The sequence below is a fragment of the Pecten maximus genome, chromosome 12 (genome assembly GCF_902652985.1).
Source record: "Pecten maximus chromosome 12, xPecMax1.1, whole genome shotgun sequence".
In the NCBI taxonomy this organism is placed as follows: domain Eukaryota; kingdom Metazoa; phylum Mollusca; class Bivalvia; order Pectinida; family Pectinidae; genus Pecten; species Pecten maximus.
Genome location: NC_047026.1, coordinates 32017083 through 32040730, shown reverse-complemented (window position 1 = coordinate 32040730; position 23648 = coordinate 32017083).

Here is a 23648-nt window from a genome sequence, read left to right as displayed (position 1 = left end):
ATATCACATATGTTTTCTTACGTTATTCACAACAGCCATTTTCATTCCAAGTAAAAATGAATAAGTGTTTATACATAAAGTCACATTCGGTCAAACCAATACTATTATAGACAATTGTCATCATGACGGCATGGTTATCCTCCTATACAATATATGTAATAAAAATGAGTTAATTGTGCTCACACGAAACAACCTTTTTTCAACAGTTTTGTTGGAATTTACAAACAGCTAAATACATCCCAACAGCAATGCCCATTGTTAGCCACGATACATACTATCAAACTGTAAAGTCACTTTCAGATGGAGTTGTCCCAAACTTTATAAAATTACTGGCATCTTCGATCACTCTATTATCCTTGTATGTAATATAACCATGAAAACTGGCTCAATCTCTGTCTTGGAAAGCTAGTATCGAAAAAAAGTTGCTTAAAAATACGTGTTGTGTGGAAAAGAGCGTGTCTGAGGTCATTATCTCAATGTCTAAATCTGTATAGGTTGAAATTAATCAGGGATGACTTTTCATTTCTTTGATATATTAGCGATTTAACCGATATTGTAACTGATGACATAAACTTGTTTTTTTTCATTATCTATGTTTCCGAAGCTATTTTGTAATTATCAATAAATCACCACTAGAATCGTCAATCCAGGGTAGTGGCTCATGCTCAGCTTTTTATTTTCTATCAATATATGTAGGACTATTGGTAGATTGTAGTTAGTGATATTTTAATATCTGAGGGTTTTTTTACACATTGAATATTGAACGTTATATTGTCCCAAACAGTGATTAGATAACCTCAAAAGAGATTTGAATATTTTGAATATAATTATAAAGATGAAAAGGAATGATGCAAATATACCACAAGAAAAATTGAGAGTTAGATCAGTAGAGCATGAAATATAAAGTGCAACATACAGCTGGTAGCATCAGTGATGTTCATACACTGTAAGTAAGTAACTGACACACGGTCCGTTTATGCTATTGAACACTGTCACTGTGTTAAAATACTTGGAATAATTAGCATTTACATATATTGTAGACATGGTGTCGAGTTCTCAAGAGCCAACCGTTTATACACGATTGTGCTTCCTTCACCAAACATTCTCTAGACCAGATTTGGATTAACTTCTCCACAAAAGATGAAGGGTTTTAAACTAATTATTTTTAAAGCATCCAATGAGAACGGGCGTTCTGTCTCCTTCACTCAAGAAGGTTGAAGCTTATTTTGAACAAAACCTTCTTCTTCCGTCAAAATTTTTTAATTCTATGTTATCTTTTCCTTATTTTGCTGTGAGCCCCCACCCAGGTACCCAAGGCAAGACCTACACTCGGTTTATTTGAAATAGATTCGTTTCACCGATGATGAAGGGGTCCTATTTGTGTTTAATTCCCTATAGAAAACAAATGCAGCCTAAGGTATTTCAAACTTTGCATGTTTGTAGTATTATTAATGGTTAAACGAAACATGCAGTTGCATTTTCAGATTCTAGATCAAAAAGACCATTTGTTCAGTGAAAAAACCATATGTCAATTACATGGTTTTGTACCACCATTCACATAAATTATCATGTAGTTATCTTCTTGAAACATTATTTATTAACTTTTGTATCCTACTTTTTTATTCGCATATCGGTATATAAGTTATATTAAACAGTTTACTTTGAATAAGCTTCTATATGAGTTCTATCACCAGGTAAAATGGAAAAGGATGGCAATCCGGAAGAAAAAGTTTTCGAGCTAATTGTGCACGCACGCACGCACGTGAGCTTTTTTCTAATTATTTTGCTATATATATAAAATATATAGAAACTTAAAAAAAATAAAATCGTTATGCCTTTCTAGCATTCTAGCATGGAAATGCTTCAAAAATATTTCTTTTCAAAGATTGTTCTCACAGAGCAGGAGAACATCAAGCTGTCACACCAACAAAGTTCAACATAATAATGTATTAACACTCAATTAGCTAATGTCTCTTTATCCTCGAGTCAATATTCAAATGTGTCATCAATATCTGTTTAATAGGGACTAAAATACTTAGTTTATTGGTCTTTGGTGAACAATATGTAAATATATTAATTAATTACGGTAAAATTTCACCAATATGTAATTATATTAATTAATTACGGTAAAATATGTTTTCATTCCTCATTGTGTCATGCATTATTCAAATGAATAAAGGTCAAAACGGCACCCATGGCAAAGTTTACACTTCTATATTTAATATGTATAATTTGGCTGGTACTAAATTATTGAACATATGAATATTGAAATACCATATGTCCTAGGAATAGCTGACATTAAAAGGCTTTGTCAACCCATGTATATGTGAAAATTATTCATATCTGTCTGTGGTTAGTTTTTCTATGGTACAAGCTCCCAAATGCGATGTACAGTTTGTTTGCAGTAATTGTCTTGCTACCTTTTGCTTCTTCCTCGCTCCGCACGTCTGACTCTTTTACTCAAACTCATCTGTGTTGTCCTGCTGACTCCCGTTATGCTCAAATCATTTCACACAGTAACGTACATAAAATAAATATAATGATATAAATAATCGTGTTCAATTAAAGAAGTACGACTATGACAAAGCAGAAGCCTTTTCGTCTCTATCCGATGAGGAGTGTTCGGCATGGACAGGATGGTCACATGACTACATAAGTAAGAGTTATGTGTTATGTGTCAGCAACGTCACTAACACAAAATGTAGTTCTGCATTCAATGTATCAATCTTGTTGGTTAAACGTAAAAACAAATATATCTTGGTCACAGCTGGGTGCACTGTGTATAAACTTTAAAGAGTAGATAATATGGTGACTGGTTACCATATTCCATTGTTCTATATATATCGGCAGTTTTATGAACTCTATAGTCATCTAACAGCGGAAGTGTTCCGTGTATAGGTTATTTCGCGCGAATATTGCACGTAAGTATTGCCACAGTTATCTATTTTTTTTATAAGTCACAATCGTAGGTTTCATGTCAGTCATGTATAAGTTCATAGGAGTATTAGACTCGTCATGTAGGATTTAATGCAAGGCATTGGTTCTGTCCATTGATATCTGGTCTATAGAATATTTGTTATTTTGATAAAATGCTCTTGAGTTTGTGTTTATTTGCCAGACTTCACTTACAGACTAAGACTCCTAATGTAAGACAATGTCAGACCTAAGATCAGCTAGCCTGGGTATAATATTTCAAGCTTCTTGTACACACTGTATGTATTCCTTAGTCTGACGTTTGCAAAATGTTCCATATAGCTATTTTAACATTGACCATGTCTATCTTATCCAAATACATAGGTATAGCGAGGAGGCCGTTTCTCACAAAACTTCTTTCACAAAGGCCTTCTATATAAGGTATTTACACCACCGAAATGAATATTTTATGAATTATAATTAAAGAGATAATATGCAAGTAGAATGAATGTGGAGAAAAGAAAATTAATCGTGTGCAAGCCCTCCTGTGAGAGGACATATGTGGGGAATATATATACATGTTTTGCCTGAAAAAATGCCTTATTTTGAAATAATGTTTCCGTTATCTTGAATAGCAGGTATATACGCCCAGAAAATGTAGATCATGAAATTCAAAAGTCATCATATTGCGGTAAAAACGGAATTATCAAAAGTTAATGAGGTTCGTCCTTCCAATCGGTTATGTTCTTGACACAATAAGGCAATTTAATGGCAATGAAAACGATGCAAGATAACAAAAACAGTTTTCGAGTCCGGAAATCTTACATCATAGTGGTAATAGTTAAACAATTGTCTGTCTGAATGTTATCCATGGCCCCATATACATATGTACAATTCATTTAAACTGTTGGCCAAGCTGTAAATGGAGAATTCTTTGGCAGATAGTGATTTCAATGACCTCTGTCGAATGGCAAGATCAAAGTGGAATTGGTTTGTGTTGAGATAATTTTGCCAGTGCTTGATATATAATACATTGAATCAAATCAAGGCCATGTGCAAAATTGCAACCCATCTCACTCCAATCGAATAAAAACACATTTATCCAAACTGATCCGGCACATCCTATATAGAATTGTCATCAAGAAACATTCATCTTTAACCTACCGCGTCACTCAACACGAGCTAATACATCCAAAACACAATAATCCGTGTAGGCCTATACCATTCATACTTGAAACAAAAAACAACAAAAATTGGAAATAGATAAGCAGCATGTTTTTGTCACAAATTTAAAACAAAATGTCCATTTATATGATTCACCGGTCGGTTTGCATCAGAACAAAAAGAAAGAAAAGTATATCACGAATTAGACTATCATCAGCTTATAATAGAGAAAGTGCAACGTTCACCAGCTTTGCTGACTTCAGACCTGTTTATTTATTTCCACAAATTCTACAGATCATGCTCATGTCGTCGTCAAGTACGGAGATCATACTTCAGGCCTGTTTATTTATCAAACAGTCATTATTGTTCATGTTTAGCCACCAAATTGGTAGTTTAGTTGAATTGAAAACTGCCAACCAATCACATGTACTACGTTATGTGATCACGGATCAATTGACAATTAATGCCCATGCTATTTGCTGCTGTTATTAAAAAAAATGTGTCCCACAATGTTAGATTGAAGTCCAGTCCCATCAATAATCTATGACTACATACCGGACTTATCACAGTGTGATAATCGAAATCTCGAGGACGAGTTTCATTTTATTTTGAACCTTTTAAAATTCAGATTCACGTATGAAACAGTTGAAGCGCATTATTTGTTTACTAAATTTCGTATAAACTAAACATATTTTGCCTTTTTGGCGTCAACAATTTCAAAGAATTATAAAGTATTCTTCGTTATATTTGTTTTATTTACGTAATTCCACTCTCCTGTATATCACACAAAATTGTCATCATGCTAAAAAGATATAGGTCAAAAAGGAAAGTCAAACAACCACTGATTTGCAACAAGGCTTAGAAAAATAAACCTCAAATTCTTACGGCAGGTGAAGTATGCAGATGTCACAGAAAGGTTATGTTAAACGTGAGAGACCTGCATGAAGTACACGTGGCGGCAGCCAGTTGCGTAACTCTATTAATGGAAATTAATTCAGTACACGCAGTCAGCCCATGTATAAGTATAACACGTTGTCTAAGTTTAATTAAATTTCACATTGAGCTACCTCCGTGCATCGTGAAAATCAGTCGACCCCAACTCCGCTCGACACTGCATGCTTTCAGCAGATTTTTTTCCAAGAAAGAGTGCATCAGGTGTCGTGCAATATGTACTCCCCTAGCAAATGGTATCCGGATACTTGTTATTCCTGCATAAAATGTAACCCCCCCCCCCCCCTCCAATTATATAAAAAGTACCCCTACCATATATTTCTGATTTTGATTTTAATTAATCTGAAATAGTGAAGAAAGATATGGAATATACTACCCGGGGGTGTCATTTACAATGTTTCTGAGCCCAACCCACCTCAAATCCCCAAACCGAGGGCCAAAAAAATGAATTCCTCTTACACAAATAATGACTTAGGATCAACATAGGAAACATCCATATGCGTATATAAGACCTCTTGCAACATCCCAAACCCAGGAAACTTTTTCCCGCTACATATTGGTGTTTGGTAAAAAAAAAGAAATTGCCCGAGGGATGGGGATTCGGGGTTGGTTGGGATCAGATACATTGTAAAAGACATTCCTGTGTCCTCTTATCATATCTTCAGGAAGTACATATTATGCGTGACACCGGGGTACGCTTGCACCGTCTGATCTGGTAATTCATTACAAATTGAACATGCGAACAGTACACATCAGTTATACAATATTTTTTTCGAATCGACTGTACAACGAAATACCGCAATTGAGTGAAGTCGATACGGTAGGATCATTGCTCTGAAAACGCAGGTAGCCTAGCAATATGGCATACATTAGACAACAATATCCAGTTTAGTTGAGCGTCCTAGATCCACAGAGGGATTGGGTGATCGTCCCAGGAGCGGACGCCCGCGCATTATGTCCCGACGTAAAGATAGAGGCAAACGTCTCTCATACTTCCGTTACCGAATTCACATGGTGACAGAGACGGCACTTCAAGTTGTCGACACTCATGACCGGCTAGAATTTAATTTCAGGCCACTAAGTCCCCATGCTGGTCCTCCACTTGCGCAAAGGCGACGCTAGCGTCGATAGGAGTGGCTGCTTGCACATGCACGTAATCGGTTTCGTTTGGCCCATTGAATAGACGTTCAAGTTCTTGATTTGCTACACTACAGTTCAGATATGTCCCCAATCGAGCATTTGTGGGACGAGCTAGGCAGGAGGGTTAGGGAGCACGTTAACGTCCCATATAACGTCACACAACTCACGCAGGCCCATCCAAAAATAAGCTTGCATTTCTTTTTTCCACTTGTATAGTTACTTCTGTCTGCTGGATGCAAGGTTAAACTTACAGGTATCCAATGAAAAAGCCTGCGACAGGTATTTGACTCGGTTTTAAGTGACGTTCTTTTAATAACATATATATTTCTACAAACTCATCATCGTCTATAAATTTTTTTCGTATAGGACAATACTTTGAAATAAATCGGCCGCCATTAGTTTTGGCAAAAGGTCGAAACTACAACGGAGTGCATACTTTTTATCAAAGCCAGGAAAGAGGCAATTTTTAATTATTTAACAAGTGTCTTTTTTTATCCCCCGCCAAACGAAGTTGTCGGGGGTATACAGATGGGTTTCGTCCGTCCGTCCGGATTCTCTTTGATCGGATTTTGATGAAACTTGCTTGGTAGACTTATTACCTAAATCCCTCGCTCAAGTTCGATTAATGGCATATTCCGCACATATTTGATAAGGCTGCTGTGATTTGATTGGCTGATTGCTTTCAGCACAATATCTTTTGAAGGAAATATAAGATTTTTATGAAACTTGCTTGGTAGACTTATTAACTAAATCCCTTGCTCAAGTTCGATTAAAAGCATATTCCACGCATAGTTGATTAGACCGCTGTGATGTGATTGGTTGATTGCTTTCCGCGCCATATAAGTTGAAGGAATGATTGTATTTTTATGAAACTTGCTTGGTAGATTTATTATCTAAACCCATCACTCAAGTTCAGTTATTAGCATATTCCGTACATATTTAATAAGACTGCTGAGATCTGATTGACTTATTGTTTTCTGCACCATATCTTTTGAAGGAATTATCGGATTTTGAGGAAACTTGTTTGGTAGACTGACTACAATGCTGGGTGCCTCAGGTCTCCGGCCTTGGCCCACGTTTATCAATCATATATATTAATGATATAACTGACAATATAGTTAGCTTCTCAAAACGTTCTGCTGACGATACATCTCTTTCATGCTCCGATCAATCTCCGCAACTTATTGAACATACCATTAATAATGATCTGGTTGAATTTAATCCTTCAAAAACTGAGGCATTGCTTTTCTCTAATAATGAATTAGAGCATGTAATTGATATAAAGTTTAATGAGGTAAGTACTGAATTTATAAACTACCATAATCATCTAGGAGTACACATCGATTCAAATTGTAGGTGGAGCCATTATAAAGAACACATCGGTAAAACTGTCGCAAAACAAATAGGTGTCCTTCGTAAATAAAAATATATCCTTACATTAACATTAAATAGAATATATAGACCCTTTATTCTCCCGGTTTAAGAATTGTGGGGAAACAGGTCACTATAGCCTTACTATGACTTATCAGTATCAGTGGTTATACCGCTATTACTGTGGGGCCCTTTAATAATACTTTCCTTTAATTGCAATAAAACGGTACGGTAGGGCTATACATTCCGCGTATACTTCAGGTTGTGAATTACTCGCTATCACCGGTGCTGTCTATGTTTAGCAAGCAAATCAGCCAATCAGCAAGTAGCCTGGTATGAAAATAAAATTTCCCATTTAAATGGTATTTTCACGGAAATGTTTAGGTGTAAAGTTGACATATCTGATATTTATTTAAAGTATATATTCCAAGCTGTCAGAATATACTAATTTTGTTGTACTGAGATGTACATCCTGGCGGATTCATATATGTGCAAAATGACCAGGTATTTTACCAAAAAAGCACCGGTTGTGCATGTAAACATCCGGTATTGCAGCACAGAGACCTGTCAGATCCAATCAAAATTTGGGTTTTAAGTTGTGTAACAGATTTGTATCTACAACTTCAGCCATTGCTGACTTAAATTAAACTTCAAATGAATTGATTATAGCTTTAACTCATAAGTAATAGAATAAAGGTTCCTCGAATGGCGCATGTGTCTCCATATACAAAGTTGGTCTCGACGCTTTTTGTATGATAGTTCCTTTTGTCTGAGTCGGTGACATATCTGCCTTTTGTTTACAGAAACAAGTCTCCTGACAACTGATGATCCTGATGTGAAATCTGATCCTACTTATCTCAGCAAAAGGATGGTGGAATCAGCAAAGCCATGGTTGGACATGTGCACAGCAGTGTGCACCCTCGATGGAAAGTTCTTGTACCAGGTAACACTTTTTGGGTTTGTTTTCTGTAGTTTTCGATTGAAAGCATCAGACTTTTGCGTGTCTGTCAAAAGTTTTGTTTGTTCCAAAAACTGTGCTGAGGAATGTGTTCACACACACTTTAAAATAGTTTGCATCCTCTTCTGTCATGGAGAGTACTGTCCCCTCTTGTAGAAATGTTCGTTTCCAGTGTTCATGTCTCTCACCTTAACATCAGTAGCTGTAGCGCTGACACATGTCACCACAGTACCTTTTGTAACATATCAGTATAGCTTCTATGGTATCCGGCATATGCTTCTTTATTCTGTCAACGTCTCCATTGTGGAATGTGTGGGCCTGTGCAAGTTCTGCCCTACATCTAGCCTTCACATCATTTGCAAGCCTTGACTTAAGTGTTCCGTATGTATATCCTTTGTGTCGACGGAACAGGTTTGGACTGAAATTTTGACTAAGCATTTTCTTTTTGATTACCTTTGATAAATGTCTTGTGTCTTTCATGCTTGCACAGCCAGGATGAGACTTCCCGAGTCCGGAGAAAGATTTGCTGTCTCCATCAGATGTATGGTAAAGAAACTTTAGTGAGTCCGAGATTTTTTCTCCAACGACAGTGGCCCAGGTCTCCTCATTTCCAATAGCAGCTTCATCGGGAACATTCGCTGTGTACATGCCCTAGTGATCTGGACATTTGATGTTTAGGCGTTGCCGTATCAGTATTTCTGCTTTCCTGCACAGCTTATTGTCCATGAATACAGGCAGTATTTGCCACAAGGTACTGAGCACACCTACGCTAGGGGACGATAGGGTGTAGGGCACGTTAGTGTTGGCTAGGGATCACGGTATGGGGTGTTGCCTGTGTTATACTAAAAGGGCTTATTAGTACTCTAGATAAGTCAATTTGTCATCACTGCTACTGGGGCATTGCTTACTGACCATTAACTGTCTATCTACTCTACATATGTGAATTCTTTGCCTGTATCATTTAATATGTTTACTATAATAAACCTGAGTTTACTTCATACAAAGTGTTGATTGGTTTGTGACTTGTAACTCCTCTACATCCGACGGACTTGGGTCGGGATTGAATCTGACTGTGACAGCAGGGGAAATTCGCTGGAAATGACCGCTGGCAAGTGCCGGTAGATTTGGGAATTAAATAACTTAAACACTATACGATCACTTCGTTTTATCCCCCCGACGCTGGCGTGTGGGAAGTTTTATGTAGACATGAAGGCGCTACAACACGCATCTTAAATTGTGAGCGAGCTCGGGATAACCTAAGTGAAGACCATTGCGAAAGGTTATCCCCTGAACAGGTGCGGAGCAAAGAACGGCATCAGTGTCAATACTGTACACAGACGGTGTCAAGGAAAGGGGACCTGCGTCGACATGTAGAGCGCTATCACCCCGAAAAGACAAAATACATGACTCCTCCCAAACGAAGGCGTAGTACCACCTCAACAACTACCGCCACTAAGACAGCAACGAAATCCCCGGATCGGGTTGCAATGACTTTTGATCCACCATCAAAGGCAGCGGAAAGCACTAAAAAGACTATTCAGGTGAATTCAATGATAGGAAGCGACCCGGACGTTTCTCTGCAGACAGTCATCGTTAACACGAAGGTACTCTCCCCTTTACGACGCTCGACGCCAGTGAAGAGAAAGAAAGTGTCGCAAGGTGAGGAATGCAACACACCAGCGAATGACGGGGGGAAAAGGTGGCATGGAACAAAGGGTCACTATGAATGACGTGGGAATACAATGTTCCGTGTCTGTCACCGCAGGGAGAAGATCACAAAGATAACCGTGGGACCGGCTGGTGAAACGGTCGTGACGACGTCATCACACATAATGGGATGGGAAGAAATTGCATAGGACGACGGGACCTAGATGGCTTTGTGCATGGAACTTCCAAACGCGGGACATGCTGCACGTGGGACGCGCCAGTCGCGGGACGAGTCTTTGGTGGGATGTGTTATTGGACAATGGAAATTAATGGACATTCTTGAATTTAAGTAATTATATGTACGATACGTTGGAACGTCCATCATTATTAAGGGGGTGGGGTGGGGTGGGGGTGGGGGGTGGTGGGATTTGGGTGTTGGTTGTTATATAGTATGATTCTTTGTGTGGTTTTTCTAATATCATGATGTAATTTGTAATTGCGAAACGATGGTTGTACTTAAAGTCTTGATTGTTATGCTACTTATGTAGTATTTTGTATGCTTCACCATATAGAATAGCGAGTAACACTGAAAAACAAATTGAATAACAAATAAATAATCTTAAAAAAAAACTATTATGGTCAATAATAAATATTGCAGTTACTGTTAACTTTAGTCAGTAATATTTTATCAATTACAGTGGCCGGCACGTACATTCAATTTTCAACTTTTAATGCCAAATGTCGTGTACATGTATGCTGATTATATATGTAAAGCAATGAACTTGATAATAAGTATTAAAACAACAAACTTACTCTACATTATGTGACTCTATCCAACTCGCTTAGCTCCAGGAGATTCGTGCAGCTTCGACCACGTGTTTTATTCATTCAAGACTTCCGGTATATAATTACCTTCCTTATTTGTAGGTAGCATGGCATTAATGTATACGCACATATATAACATACATACTTCTAAAGTACTTTGTATGTAACTAATCGTCAGCTGAAAGGCCGTAAGGCCGTAATAGCGGACGTAAAACTAATAAATAAATAAATAAGTAAATAGATAAATAGCCCGGTCTCACTCAAACTCCGCCGTAGCCGGTCCCAAGCCCGCGTTGAGAAAGGAAGAGGGGATCACCAACTGACAACAAGTACATGTGTACATTAAGGAATCATCTATTTAGAGCCAATATTGTTGCTGATCAACGTTGTCATTGTGACTTTCCTATTGAAGACACCTTTCATTACCGTTTTGACTGTAATACTTATGATGAACAAAGAATAAAGCTCTTCCTTGAACTTAATTCATATATTCCTCTTACCGAGAACCTGCTTTTTTTGGAGATTCTAATATATCGGATCAGGAAAATGCATTAATTTTCATGCATACTCAGCAATATATCCTAGATACTAATTGATTTTGGTCCCCCCAGCCCCTCTTCTTCTCTCAATTATGATGCTGTCAAATAATGGTGTAAACATTTAAATATTGCTGTATTCGATTTTTTCTATGCCGACGGCACATGATAAACGAATATTCAAGGACACATGGAATGACCAGGAGAACAATAATCAAGGCATAGGATATATTGGACAATTGTACAAGCAGTGAACTTAGAATAGCGATCAGTACTAACTTCTGCCGTCGGTGTAGGAAAAGGTCAGCTACATTATGTAAAATATTTCTTTCTTTCTTTCTCGTGATTTATAAGTGTGGTTGTATGAGAGTGTGAGACAATGTGTTTTAGGCCATCTTGCGTTTTGTGTATATATTCCCATGTTATATTGTAGGGAAGGGGCTTTGAATACGTTTATAACTTTTGCCAAATCCCCCTGCTATAAAAATGCAATGCAATATGTTTAAATCAAAATACCTAAACTCCTCGCTCAAATTCGATAATCAGCATATTCCGTGCACATTTAATAAGTCTGATGTGATCTGATTGGCTGATTGCTTTCCGCTACATATATTTTGAAGGAATTATCGGATTTTGATGAAAATTGCTTGGTATACTTGTTACTAATTATATTGATTACGTTCACAGGAACTTGTTGATAGAACACAAATACATGGGATAATTCTAAATGCTATTTCATGTATTTCATGTTTTTATGCAAGGCACATTTACACAAACCCGTTACTTTTAGGCCTGTGCTCAGGGAACAAAAACACAACACTGAGCGAACAGTTGCCAGGAGTATGCAAACATCCATAGATTTTATTTTTATGTAAATGTATGTAATAAGCTTGCAGCGACTGGTTACTATGTTTTACGGTATAATGCAAAAGCAGAATCCATATGTTCATACATTTGTACAAATTAAAATCCCAATAAAGAAAATATTTTGATGCCTATGGCATGGTATGAACGGAACAATTTTTACCTCAATGTATATAAAAATAAAAATAAATCAAAAAGAAATTAAGTATTTTCCTACTTATAAAAAAACTGCGGTAGTTAACGGCATGTTAACTTACATATGACAGACAGGATGTACACATTATGCAAACGTAACCTGTTACGAAATAGATTGATTAGTCTGTAATCTCTAATAAAAATATCAAAGTAATTAATTACCTGTTGCTAATTGCCTGTTTTAGATATATCGTCGTTTCCAAGAAGTAACCATCTTAAATATTATAGAGTCTAGTAAAGGTCTCGTCAGTCGCCTCTAGGAAACTGTTAAGGGGGCTCATCACCGCCTAGACCAGATACCGCGAGGTTAAAGCCACGTCTGCACTGGTTGACGGCCACAATGGAGACAGGGTCTTAAACTACGCGTCTGAGGAGCCCCGATAATGTCATAAACCACTTATCTGATATATCTTTAGATAGAAACTGCACGTTGATTAGTATACATGCTCGTTGAATCATTTTGAGAGAACTCATTTATGCCATTATGAAAAATGTGTTCTTGATGTTAGGAAGTGTATATTTGAATAGTTTGCACATCACAACCAGTATTACTGTTTGTCTGATAGCACATAACTCACGCAGCTAAAATTATACACCTCCGTGAAGTTGATTACTTATTCCTTATTCCATTACTTATTCGATTCAATCATTACATATTCGTTACTTATTCCTTATTCCATTACTTATTCGTTTCGCTTTACTAATCAACACTTTAAATGGTTCAAAAATAATTATTAAGCATTCCCAATGCTCATTCCATCATTCCATTCCTTATCCATACCTAATTACTTGTTCAATTCCCCTATTACTTATTCGATTCCTTCATTATATTTTCGATTTCTCTTTACTAATTAACACTTTAAATCGTTCAAGACTTATTATTAAGTAATTATTAAGCATTTCCATCATCCAGTCGACCATATCATTCCTTATCCATACCTTATTACTGATTTGATGCCTTCATTACTTATTCGATTCTCTCATTACTAGTACTATTTCGTTTTCTCTTTACCAATTAACACTTTGAATGGTTCAAAACTAATCATTAATCATTTCCAATGCTCATTCCATACATTATTACTTGTTCAATTCCCCCATTACTTATTCGATTCCTTCATTACTTATTCGTTTTCTCTTTACTAATTAACACTTTAAATGGTTCAAAACTAATTATTAAGCATTCCCATCATCCAGTCGACCATTTCATTCCTTATCCATACCTTATTACTGATTCGATTCCGTCATTTCTTATTCGATTATGTCATTATTTATTCGTTTTCTCTCTTTACTAATTAACACTTTTAATGGTTCAAAACTTATGATTAAGCATTCCAATCATCAAGTCGACCATGTCATTCCGTATCCATACCTTATTACTGATTCGATTCCTTCATTACTTATTCGATTCCATCATTACTTATTCGATTATGCCATTATTTATTCGATTTCTCTTTACTAATTAACACTTTAAATGGTTCAAAACTGATGATTAAGCATTCCAATCAAGTCGACCATTTCATTCCTTATCCATACCTTATTACTTATTTGATTCCTTCATTACTTATTCGATTCCTTCATTACTTATTCGATTATGCCATTACTTATTCGTTTTCTCTTTACTAATTAACACTTTAAATGGTTCAAAACTAATTATTAAGCATTACCAATGCTCATTCCACGATTCCATTCCTTATCCATACATTATTACTTGTTCAATTCCTCTATTACATATTCGATTCCTTCATTACTTATTCGTTTTCTCTTTACTAATTAACACTTTAAATGGTTCAAAACTATTCATTAATGCGCATTCCACAATTCCATTCCTGATCCATACGTTATTATTTGTTCAATTCCCCCATCACTTATTCGTTTTCTCTTAGGTAGCGGTGTACTGTATGTATGTAAAAATGCCAAATTCCAAAAAATATGGCACATGTTTTAAACATGTAAACATTGCCAGTTAACCCTACATATTGCCTCTAATAAAGTATATATTTTTGTAATCTATACAACATTTACAATTCTAATACAGCTCTGAATGAGAAGTAAACTTATTTTTTCTATGTTTTTAGAGCTGTGAATACCATGGTAACAACTTAAAAATAGCTTGGAAATTGCAAAATATTATGATATTTGACCCAAAATGAAACCCTTCTCTACACAATTTTGTGTCTGAAACCTATTTGAAATTAGATATCTCTATCCGAAAGGCAGAATTAATCTTGTTTAAAAATATGTGTACGCTAAGTTTTATCGCTATCTTACCTTGATTATGAGCCTCAATTTTTCGCTGTAGGCAAAACTAAATTTCCTGTGTAAATACACTTTCGGAAAATCCGGAAATTTAAAATTCGGAACCAATTTATTTATTTTACTTTTAACAAATGTGAAGCCTGTATGTACTATTTGATAATGAATATACCAATTATAGTGTTCATTTACTTTTTTCTTTTGTTTATGCATATCATAATACAGGAGTTATTTGCTAAACAAAAAAATCGCCCATGGCCAGGCTGCCCTATTTTAGTGTGCTACCTTTACTTGTTAGGTTTTAAAATGAAAATTTCACATTCATCGATTTGTGTGAAATTTTCATAAAAGGATGTTCTAAGCTTTATACTATTGAGTATACCCAAAATATACTACGAAACATTATTCTAACAAATCCGTCAGCTTATTAGTACATATTGGCACTAACTACTTTGTTATTGTAAAAGTTGGGGAATTTATAAACGTTATTGAATAGATTATATGGTGACTTTCTACTTACAAGTTACGACTGTAATTTACTTTCTACCACAAAAGATGGGTGTTATTCAACTCCCAAGGCATGAAGCAATCATTACAACTGTTGAATACCATTCAGTTTATACCACACGTGGCATAAACTCTGAATTCGTTTTGATTGGTTGACACTGTGTCCTTTGACAGGGACTATTTTTTAATCACGTGATTCAATGCAATTTGATTGGCTAACACTTGAAGGCCACTGCACGATATCCTGGAAATGATAACGCTTAAGAAGTAGTTCGCAGTTGTTTTGTTATATTCTTGAACAATATATATATACATGTATATATACTTTAGCAATTATTGCTTTGAAAGAATAAACCTACTTATTATTTTGTTATGACTTGTAATAAATTGTAATATTTTCATACATTTCCGACTTTGTCAGTTTTGCTTATAAATTAGCAGCATTTCAAATTAGGCTATATACACTTTCGTTGGTTATTTTTCAAAAGCTACAAAAAGCTCGTGTTTTTGTAACTTTTGAAAAATAACTAACTAACTAGATTGTGGGTTTCCACGTTTCGGCAGAAGCCTTGATAGGAAGGTGACTGAATGCATCGGGGCCTACTGATTGGATATTCAGATCAAAGAAGTGGCCTACTGTTAGGATTTTATGTGTGGGCTGGGCAATACATATAGATGTAAAATTTATAGAAAAAAAGTTATTTTTTCTAGCCTGTTTTTGTAAGGGTGAATTCATTAAGTGTGTAATTTGTTGTAAATTTAGGTGATTTTTTGTGCTATATAATATATAAGATATCTCATAAAAGATATAAGATATCTGATAAGACCTATTATAAAATTTAATTAATTAATACATAAGATATACATGTATTATATATAATATAAAATATCTTATATAGTATATAAGATATCATATCTTTCAAAATATATCTTAAAACTCTTTAAAAATCTTAAAAAAAGACATAAGATATCTTCAAACTTTAAATAAGATATCTCATAAATATACATTTGTATAAGATATCTCATAAATATATCAGATATTTCATAAACATATAAGATAGCTCATAAACATATAAGATCTCTTATATGATTTTGTAAAATACTGGATCAACATTGCTCCGCGAATAAATGTCAACTTGGCTTGCCATAGTATTCTCTCCGGGTCGGCGCCTAGATAAGTCGAGATGTAGAAAATATCGCATAAAGAGGGAATTGAATACGTAATGGAAAAGTGTAACCATTAGTTTTTGACCATTTAGTGTCAATAAGAAATGAGAAATTGAATAAGATATGAGCTCTTGATAAAGTCATCGAATGGGTGATTAAATGATGGAAATGGGTGTTTCCCCCTTTTTTATTTATTAGTTTAATACCATTTATAGTGTTTATAAGCACAGGAGAAACGAACAGGTAACGAGCCGAATCAATAATGAAAGAATCGGATAAGAAATGGAATAAATAATGGACTCGATGGAGCAATGAGGGAATCGAATAACAAATTAGCTCAGAACAAATTCATGGAATTGTCGAATAAGTTATGGCCATGTTTATTCATTAGTTTTTATATCATTTTTAGTTTACAGAAACGAGGAAACCGATAGGTAATGAATCGAATAAATAATGAGAAAATCCTAAACATAAAGAGTTCTGATTAAGGAATTTAAAGGTAGAATACGTAATGTAACTGTTAAATCATTATTTTTTTAAACATTCATATTGTCAATAAGTAAAGGGGAATCGAACAAATCATCAGAAACTCGAGTAAATAATTAGTTCTTAATTGGGAACGGAAGCGACGAAAAGTACTCAAAATGTTGATTCAATAGTATTATATCATTTATAGTGTTTATAAGCAATGCAGCATTGAAAATGTAAAGATAAGAACTTTGTTTAAATAAGGAATGGAAAGTTCGAATAAGTAATGAGTATGTTTATTTATTCGTTTTGACCGTTTTGAACTATTAACAACCTACACATGTACGGTTTTTAAATGTCTCAGTTGATCCGATATGCCAGGGCTTATTCCAGTTATCACGATTTTCGTTTCAGGTGTCGAATACTAAAGCCTAAATTAACTACACAGGAGTTCGAAAGATGCAGGTTGATGAAAACATTTTTCGGTCGGCATCATGATCTTACTAGAAAATTTCAAGTTTCCCTCTGCAATATGAAGTCAGACTTCTTTGGTGCTTTTTAATATGATTTTGGCGTTGTTTCCTTTTCAACAACAGACTCTCTTTTCAGAATGTGATCTTAACCGGATTTGACCTACATGATCGATGAAGTAGAGAACACCTGGTGTTATTCCCTTGATTTTCTATCGGGAGTCTCCATACAAATCTATATTTCATCAAAACATTTTACTTTTGTTTACTCGATTTTGAGTTTGAATCATGGTTTTGTTACACTGTAGGTATTCCTGGGTTTTTAAAACAATGGCGAAACAATAAGACAAAGCTGAACATGTATAAGAAATGAGGGAACCAACGAAGTATTCAGGGAATCAAATACATGTAAGTAATTATATCTGATCAAAATCATTGAAGGGTCGAAGTGGTAATGGATACATGCATATTCATTTCTTGTATACCACTTACAGTATTTATACTCAATCGGGATACGAGTAGGTAATGGGAAAATCGAATAAGATATGAAATCAAAATAAAAGAAATGAGCGAATCGCATAAGTAATAGATTATGACTATGGCATGGAAAGGTCGAATGGGTAATAGAAAGGCTTGATGATTATGTTTTAACCATTTAAAGTGTTAATTATTAAAGAAGAAACAAAATAAGTAATGAATGAATCGAATAGGTAATGAAGGAATTGAATAAGTAATAGGGGAATTGAATAAGTAATAGGGGAATTGAATAAGTAATAGGGGAATTGAACAAGTAATCAGGTATGGATAAAGAATGGAATGGTGAACTGAGCATTGGAAACGCTTCATAATTAGTTTTGAACCATTTCAAACGTAAATCAGCAAAAAGAAAACGAATAAGTAATGAAGGAATCGAATAAGTAATGAAGGAATTGAATCAGTAATAAGTTATGGATAAGGAATAAAATGGTCGCCTGGATGATGGGAATGCTTAATTATAAGTTTTGAACCATTTAAAGTTTTAATTAGTAAAGAGAAAACGAATAAGAAATGAAGGAATCGAATAAGTTATTTGAGAATCGAATAAGTAATGAATGAATTGAATCAGTAATAAGGTACGGATAAGGAATGGACTGATCGACTAGATGATGGGAATGCTTAATAATAATTGTTGAACCATTTAAAGTGTTAATTAGTAAAGAGAAAACGAATAAGTAATGAAGGAATCGAATAAGTAATGGGAGAATCGAATAAGTAATGAAGGAATTGAATCCGTAATAAGGTATGGATAAGGAATGAAATGGTCGATTGGATGATGGGAATGCTTAATAATAAGTTTTGAACGATTTAAAGTGTTAATTAGTAAAGAGAAATCGAATAAGTGATGAAGGAATCCAATAAGTAATAGGGGAAATTAACAAGTAATTAGGTATGGATAAGGAATGGAATGGTGGAATGAGCATTGTGAATGCTTAATAATTAATTTTGAACCAATTAAAGTGTTCATTAGTAAAGAGAATCGAATAAGTAATGGAATAAGGAATAAGTAACGAATATGTAATGATTTAATCGAATAAGTAATGGAATAAGGAATAAGGAATAAGTAATCAACTTCACGAAGGTAAAGTATACTGCCTATGCGGCAAGACATCATACCCGGTCACTCTATAGTCCAGTCTTATTATGACAAAAATATCCTAAAGGTCAAACTAATTGCGAAAGAATTAATTTATTCTTTATTCTTTACAAAGTTAGATATATCTTTTACTGCATTCTTAAAGTCCCAGAAAATCATTGAAGTAATAAAAAAGGTTGACCTAAAGAGTAGGGGGGTAGGGGTTGTACAAATGCCATGTAAACAATTGTAAACAAAAAGTATGTTGTATGAGAGATAAAATGCAAAACTGTTATTTAAAATCAGTTGCAATTTGTTTGACAATGTATGACTTCCCTTTAACTTTTGATAAAAAATATCTTACATTATCTATGTGTAAGCAAACCTGCAGTTACTGTTCTTTGTACATGAATTACTTTTAAGATACAAAATGTAATCCCCAGGATAAGCATTTCTCCCATACTTCACAGGGTTATCCGGCGGTTGCTAGGGAAAAGATAAATCGATCTTACACAGGGTGGGAAAAGACAGCCGGCACGCGCTATATGACACTGCTCATAATAACGTAACGTCATCAGTTTACGTTGAGTAACCAAGTCGTAAATGATGACGTCATCAATTTTGACGTACATTCCAAGGAGCATTGAAGATGGCGCGATGAAAACCTTTCATAAAAACTTACGTTTGGTAGCAAGTATGTGAGAAAAATAATCAACCCTCGTGTAAGAGTAAGAGTGTAAGCCTCGTGCTGACTGGCCAAACTATCCCTGTCCACGGAACAGACCCATGGTGGATTCTTTTAATCTGCTATGAATGTGTAGGCATACATGTAGTTACTATGTACTGCTAAAAAGATGAAATATCTACTCCTCAGTAACTGATTCGCTATCATCTGAATTGTCTGAAGTGACAGTTTCAGGCATATCTGCAGCATCTAATACAGATGTCACTTTAGTAGAAGGTGCATGGTATCCTGGTGGCTGCTGATACCTAGGTACCACAACACACTTGCAATTTGGGCACAACAACCCACCACTCTAGCCCCGACCTGACTTGATAAAGGGGCAGATTGCCTCGAAAATTCCACTGTTTACTTATCTGTACTGTCGGTATTGCTGCTTGACTATATTTGACTGCACTGAACTGATTGATATTTTTGTGGTTATTGAAGTTGATTTTTTGTTGCAATTGAAATGAGATTAATTTCGTAAAACATTGATACCTTTTTCAATATCATATGAAGAGGTGAAAAAAGGGTTCAATAATATAATGCTGTTTTATGAAATTAATCTTATTTTAATTGCAACAAAAAATCTAATTCAAACTACCCAAAAGTGTATATAGCACGAGATAGGAGCATGTGCTTGACCGAATTTGACTTAATGTAGGTATAAACACTTATTTTGTTTTAACCTTGAAATGCAAATGGCGGCTGTGAATAGTAGTACACAAACATGGTATTCCTGACAGGCAAAACTAAGGACTGTAAACTATCCGTCAGTAATGGAAATATACAGTCTACCAGTCAAATTTCTAGATGATTAATGAAAATGCAGGATGTGCAATAATGACAATGTTTTAATTTCGGTGCAGATACCCTATACCAATATTAAAACCAGCCTCATGATCATATTGTATACTGACTTGCCTTGATAATTCAATGACGATATTTATAGTTTTGAGAAGATTTTGAAAAGCATTGCTGTTTGATAGGAATTTATTTTTTTCTACTTTGTCTAATATAGATTTTCCGAATTTCAGCGACATTTGTATCTATAGAGTTTGTTGACAATTTGTGATAAGTTTGAAAAAACGCGTTAGTTTCGCGATATAACGCGAAAAAAATATTATTTTCTTCTACGAAAATGGTCCCAATCGGCTTTCGTAGGGATGCAATATTTTCGACGACTTCCGATGTGATGTTTCAATTATATTGGATAATGAGCATTAGTGATATATAGACCTTGGGTCGTGATCGAGACAGGCGATTAATGTTGCCAGTTTCATTTATGCACACAACTTCCTTCAGTTTCCCCATTTTTGTTTGTTTGTTGTTGTTCTATTTGAAGCTGGCAAATACTCGCCTATGTGACAAGGTATCCAACAATTCATATACAATGTATAAACAAAATGCATAAAGCAAAACAATATTGACGATTGTTAATATTTGTGTCCTGTGTTGTTGAGGACGTCAGGCTTTGTTGCCAACAGTTCGCTGGTTTACATTTTCACTTCGATTCTGATTTCGACGGTTTGGTAAATAATTACAGCAGGAAAACACAATCAGGCAAAACATTTTTTTTTTAAATTTAGAATACAAACCGCAAGTGTGAAGCATCGTTCTTGGAACTTCTGAGCCTATATTCCACACTGGAGAACAAACTTGTTTACATTCTCGATGTATAGATCTACTGTACCCCTTCCAGAAGGCCCCGCGCAGAAACGACATTTGTTTCTGATTTGAACGACGCTGATCTCCTCAAAAAGACCGCAATGTTGTTGATCGTTTTTGCTATTGTTAGGTATGTGCGCAAGGGGGAACATATCCAGTTTTTACATTTGTTTTTGATAATTACAAAACACGCCAGCTGTATGAAAATTATTCATGTTCTCGACCGCGCTGAAACAGCGTTTCGTGGATTATTTTCGTATTTAAAGAAAAAAACAAACATTCGAAATATTTTTTTGATTAAAAATGACTAATATGAAAAGATATAGAGGATATCTAACAGTGTCTTCAGTAATACCAAATATATTTCACGAGTGGGGCTAATATTTTGATATTTTTCACGAGTGCGCATTCCCAAAACAAGTGTGTATTTGTTACTCTATGACGGTTACACAAAGTGCTAAGTTGAATGTCTTTTATGTTTATCATATATAACTATGTATTCTATGAATTATTCTGTATTGGAACGATTTGAGCTTACAGTTTAAAGTGGATTAAAATATAAGTATATTATGTTTCTACGATGATAGTTCTTTCACTAAATCCAGTTTTTCGGACAATTTTGTTATGTATTTGTTTGGTTTTAAATTTTTTACTAATAAATTGCATACAGAAGAGCCTGTTTGTTCGTTTATTATTATATAATATATATGATTTAGACTATGCTGTAGTAAAAAATATGATATATGTTATGAGTTGCATTCCATGCTGTCATGATGGCTTTGCGGACAACGTAAAACTCGGTAATTGGCGGATAAAATTACATTTTGCTCACAAACATCATATGATTGGATCAAGTCTCCGTTCTCATGTTATAAATCAAATATGTATGGAAAAGAATGTTTTTGAAACCAAATCATACTTAGTCAAAAACCTTTTCTGGAAAGAAGTACTGTCAAACTTGAATATCTTTACAAACGTATTGTATAATAACAATATAACGAAAATAAACCTTCGGGTGGCGGGTGACCAATTTGCAAACATATCGGTCATTTTGGCGTAATTTTGACGCTCACCTTTCCTTTTTATATGTGTATTTATGTGTTTTTATGTTCATATTAATAAAATGATACTGAAGGCCACCCACAGAGGTGAGCCCAAATATTTTTGCAATGTTTCTGTGGCATTGTTATCTGTTCATCAGAAAAAATGTTCACTGTCGCCATCTTTGATTAGTACTATTTTGTTAAAAATGAACTAGAGTGGCTGTTTTTGAAAACGAAAACCTCCCTCACTCTCATCTAAGTAATTGATATATCTTCAAATACAATTTTATACTTGCATGAGAGTATGCTGCTCATCTTTTGATGTGTATTTGTGTGTTTTGATGGGCGTAATTTTGCCGCTCACCTTTCCTTTTATATAAGTGTATTTATGTGTTTTTATGTTTATTTTGATAAAACAATACTGATGACCGCCAACAGAAGTGAGCCCAAATATTGTTGCCATGATTCTGTGTCATTGTTATCTGTATATAAAGCAAACATTTATGGTGTTTCTATATTATAAAAAAGGAGGCGAGTAAGTTTTTCCTTGCCATGGGACAAAGGGCAAAAATAAAAATCCTTTAGTCTTCAGGAGATGGGCAAAACATACATATCATGCATATATGATTTATTAGAAGAGAATGGAGAGTTGATCCAATCTGATGATGTTTTCCATTAATAGTAACAGTCAATTAAATGTTGACTAACGAAAGCGGCGCTCGTGCTGTTTTTTCATAACTTAACGTTAAGGCTCTGAATTTGTTTTGCCGTGTCAGATTGTCGTCTGCTTGTTGACAATAAAGAGGAGGCCAGACGTCATCATATGACTTTCCAAATAAGTATTTTTTCCCACGATCAGATATATGGAAACATTTAAGCACCGAAATAATGCTGTATTGTGTACGTGCTATTCATTGAATTTATAGCTCCCCCGTAGGGGTTTTGTAGCCTTTTGACCAATTTCGATGACCTCATTTTCTTCTAAACAACAATAAACTGTCATCAATTCTGTATATAGATCTACATTTTTCTCTTTTAATGTTTTATAGAACTTTCACAAGGAAAATTAAATATATAAAAAAATCACAAACATAAACACATTTTTATCAAATGTTTATATCTTTAAAGACTAAATTCACATTTTCTCGTGTATTACGCTTTGCCATTGAAAC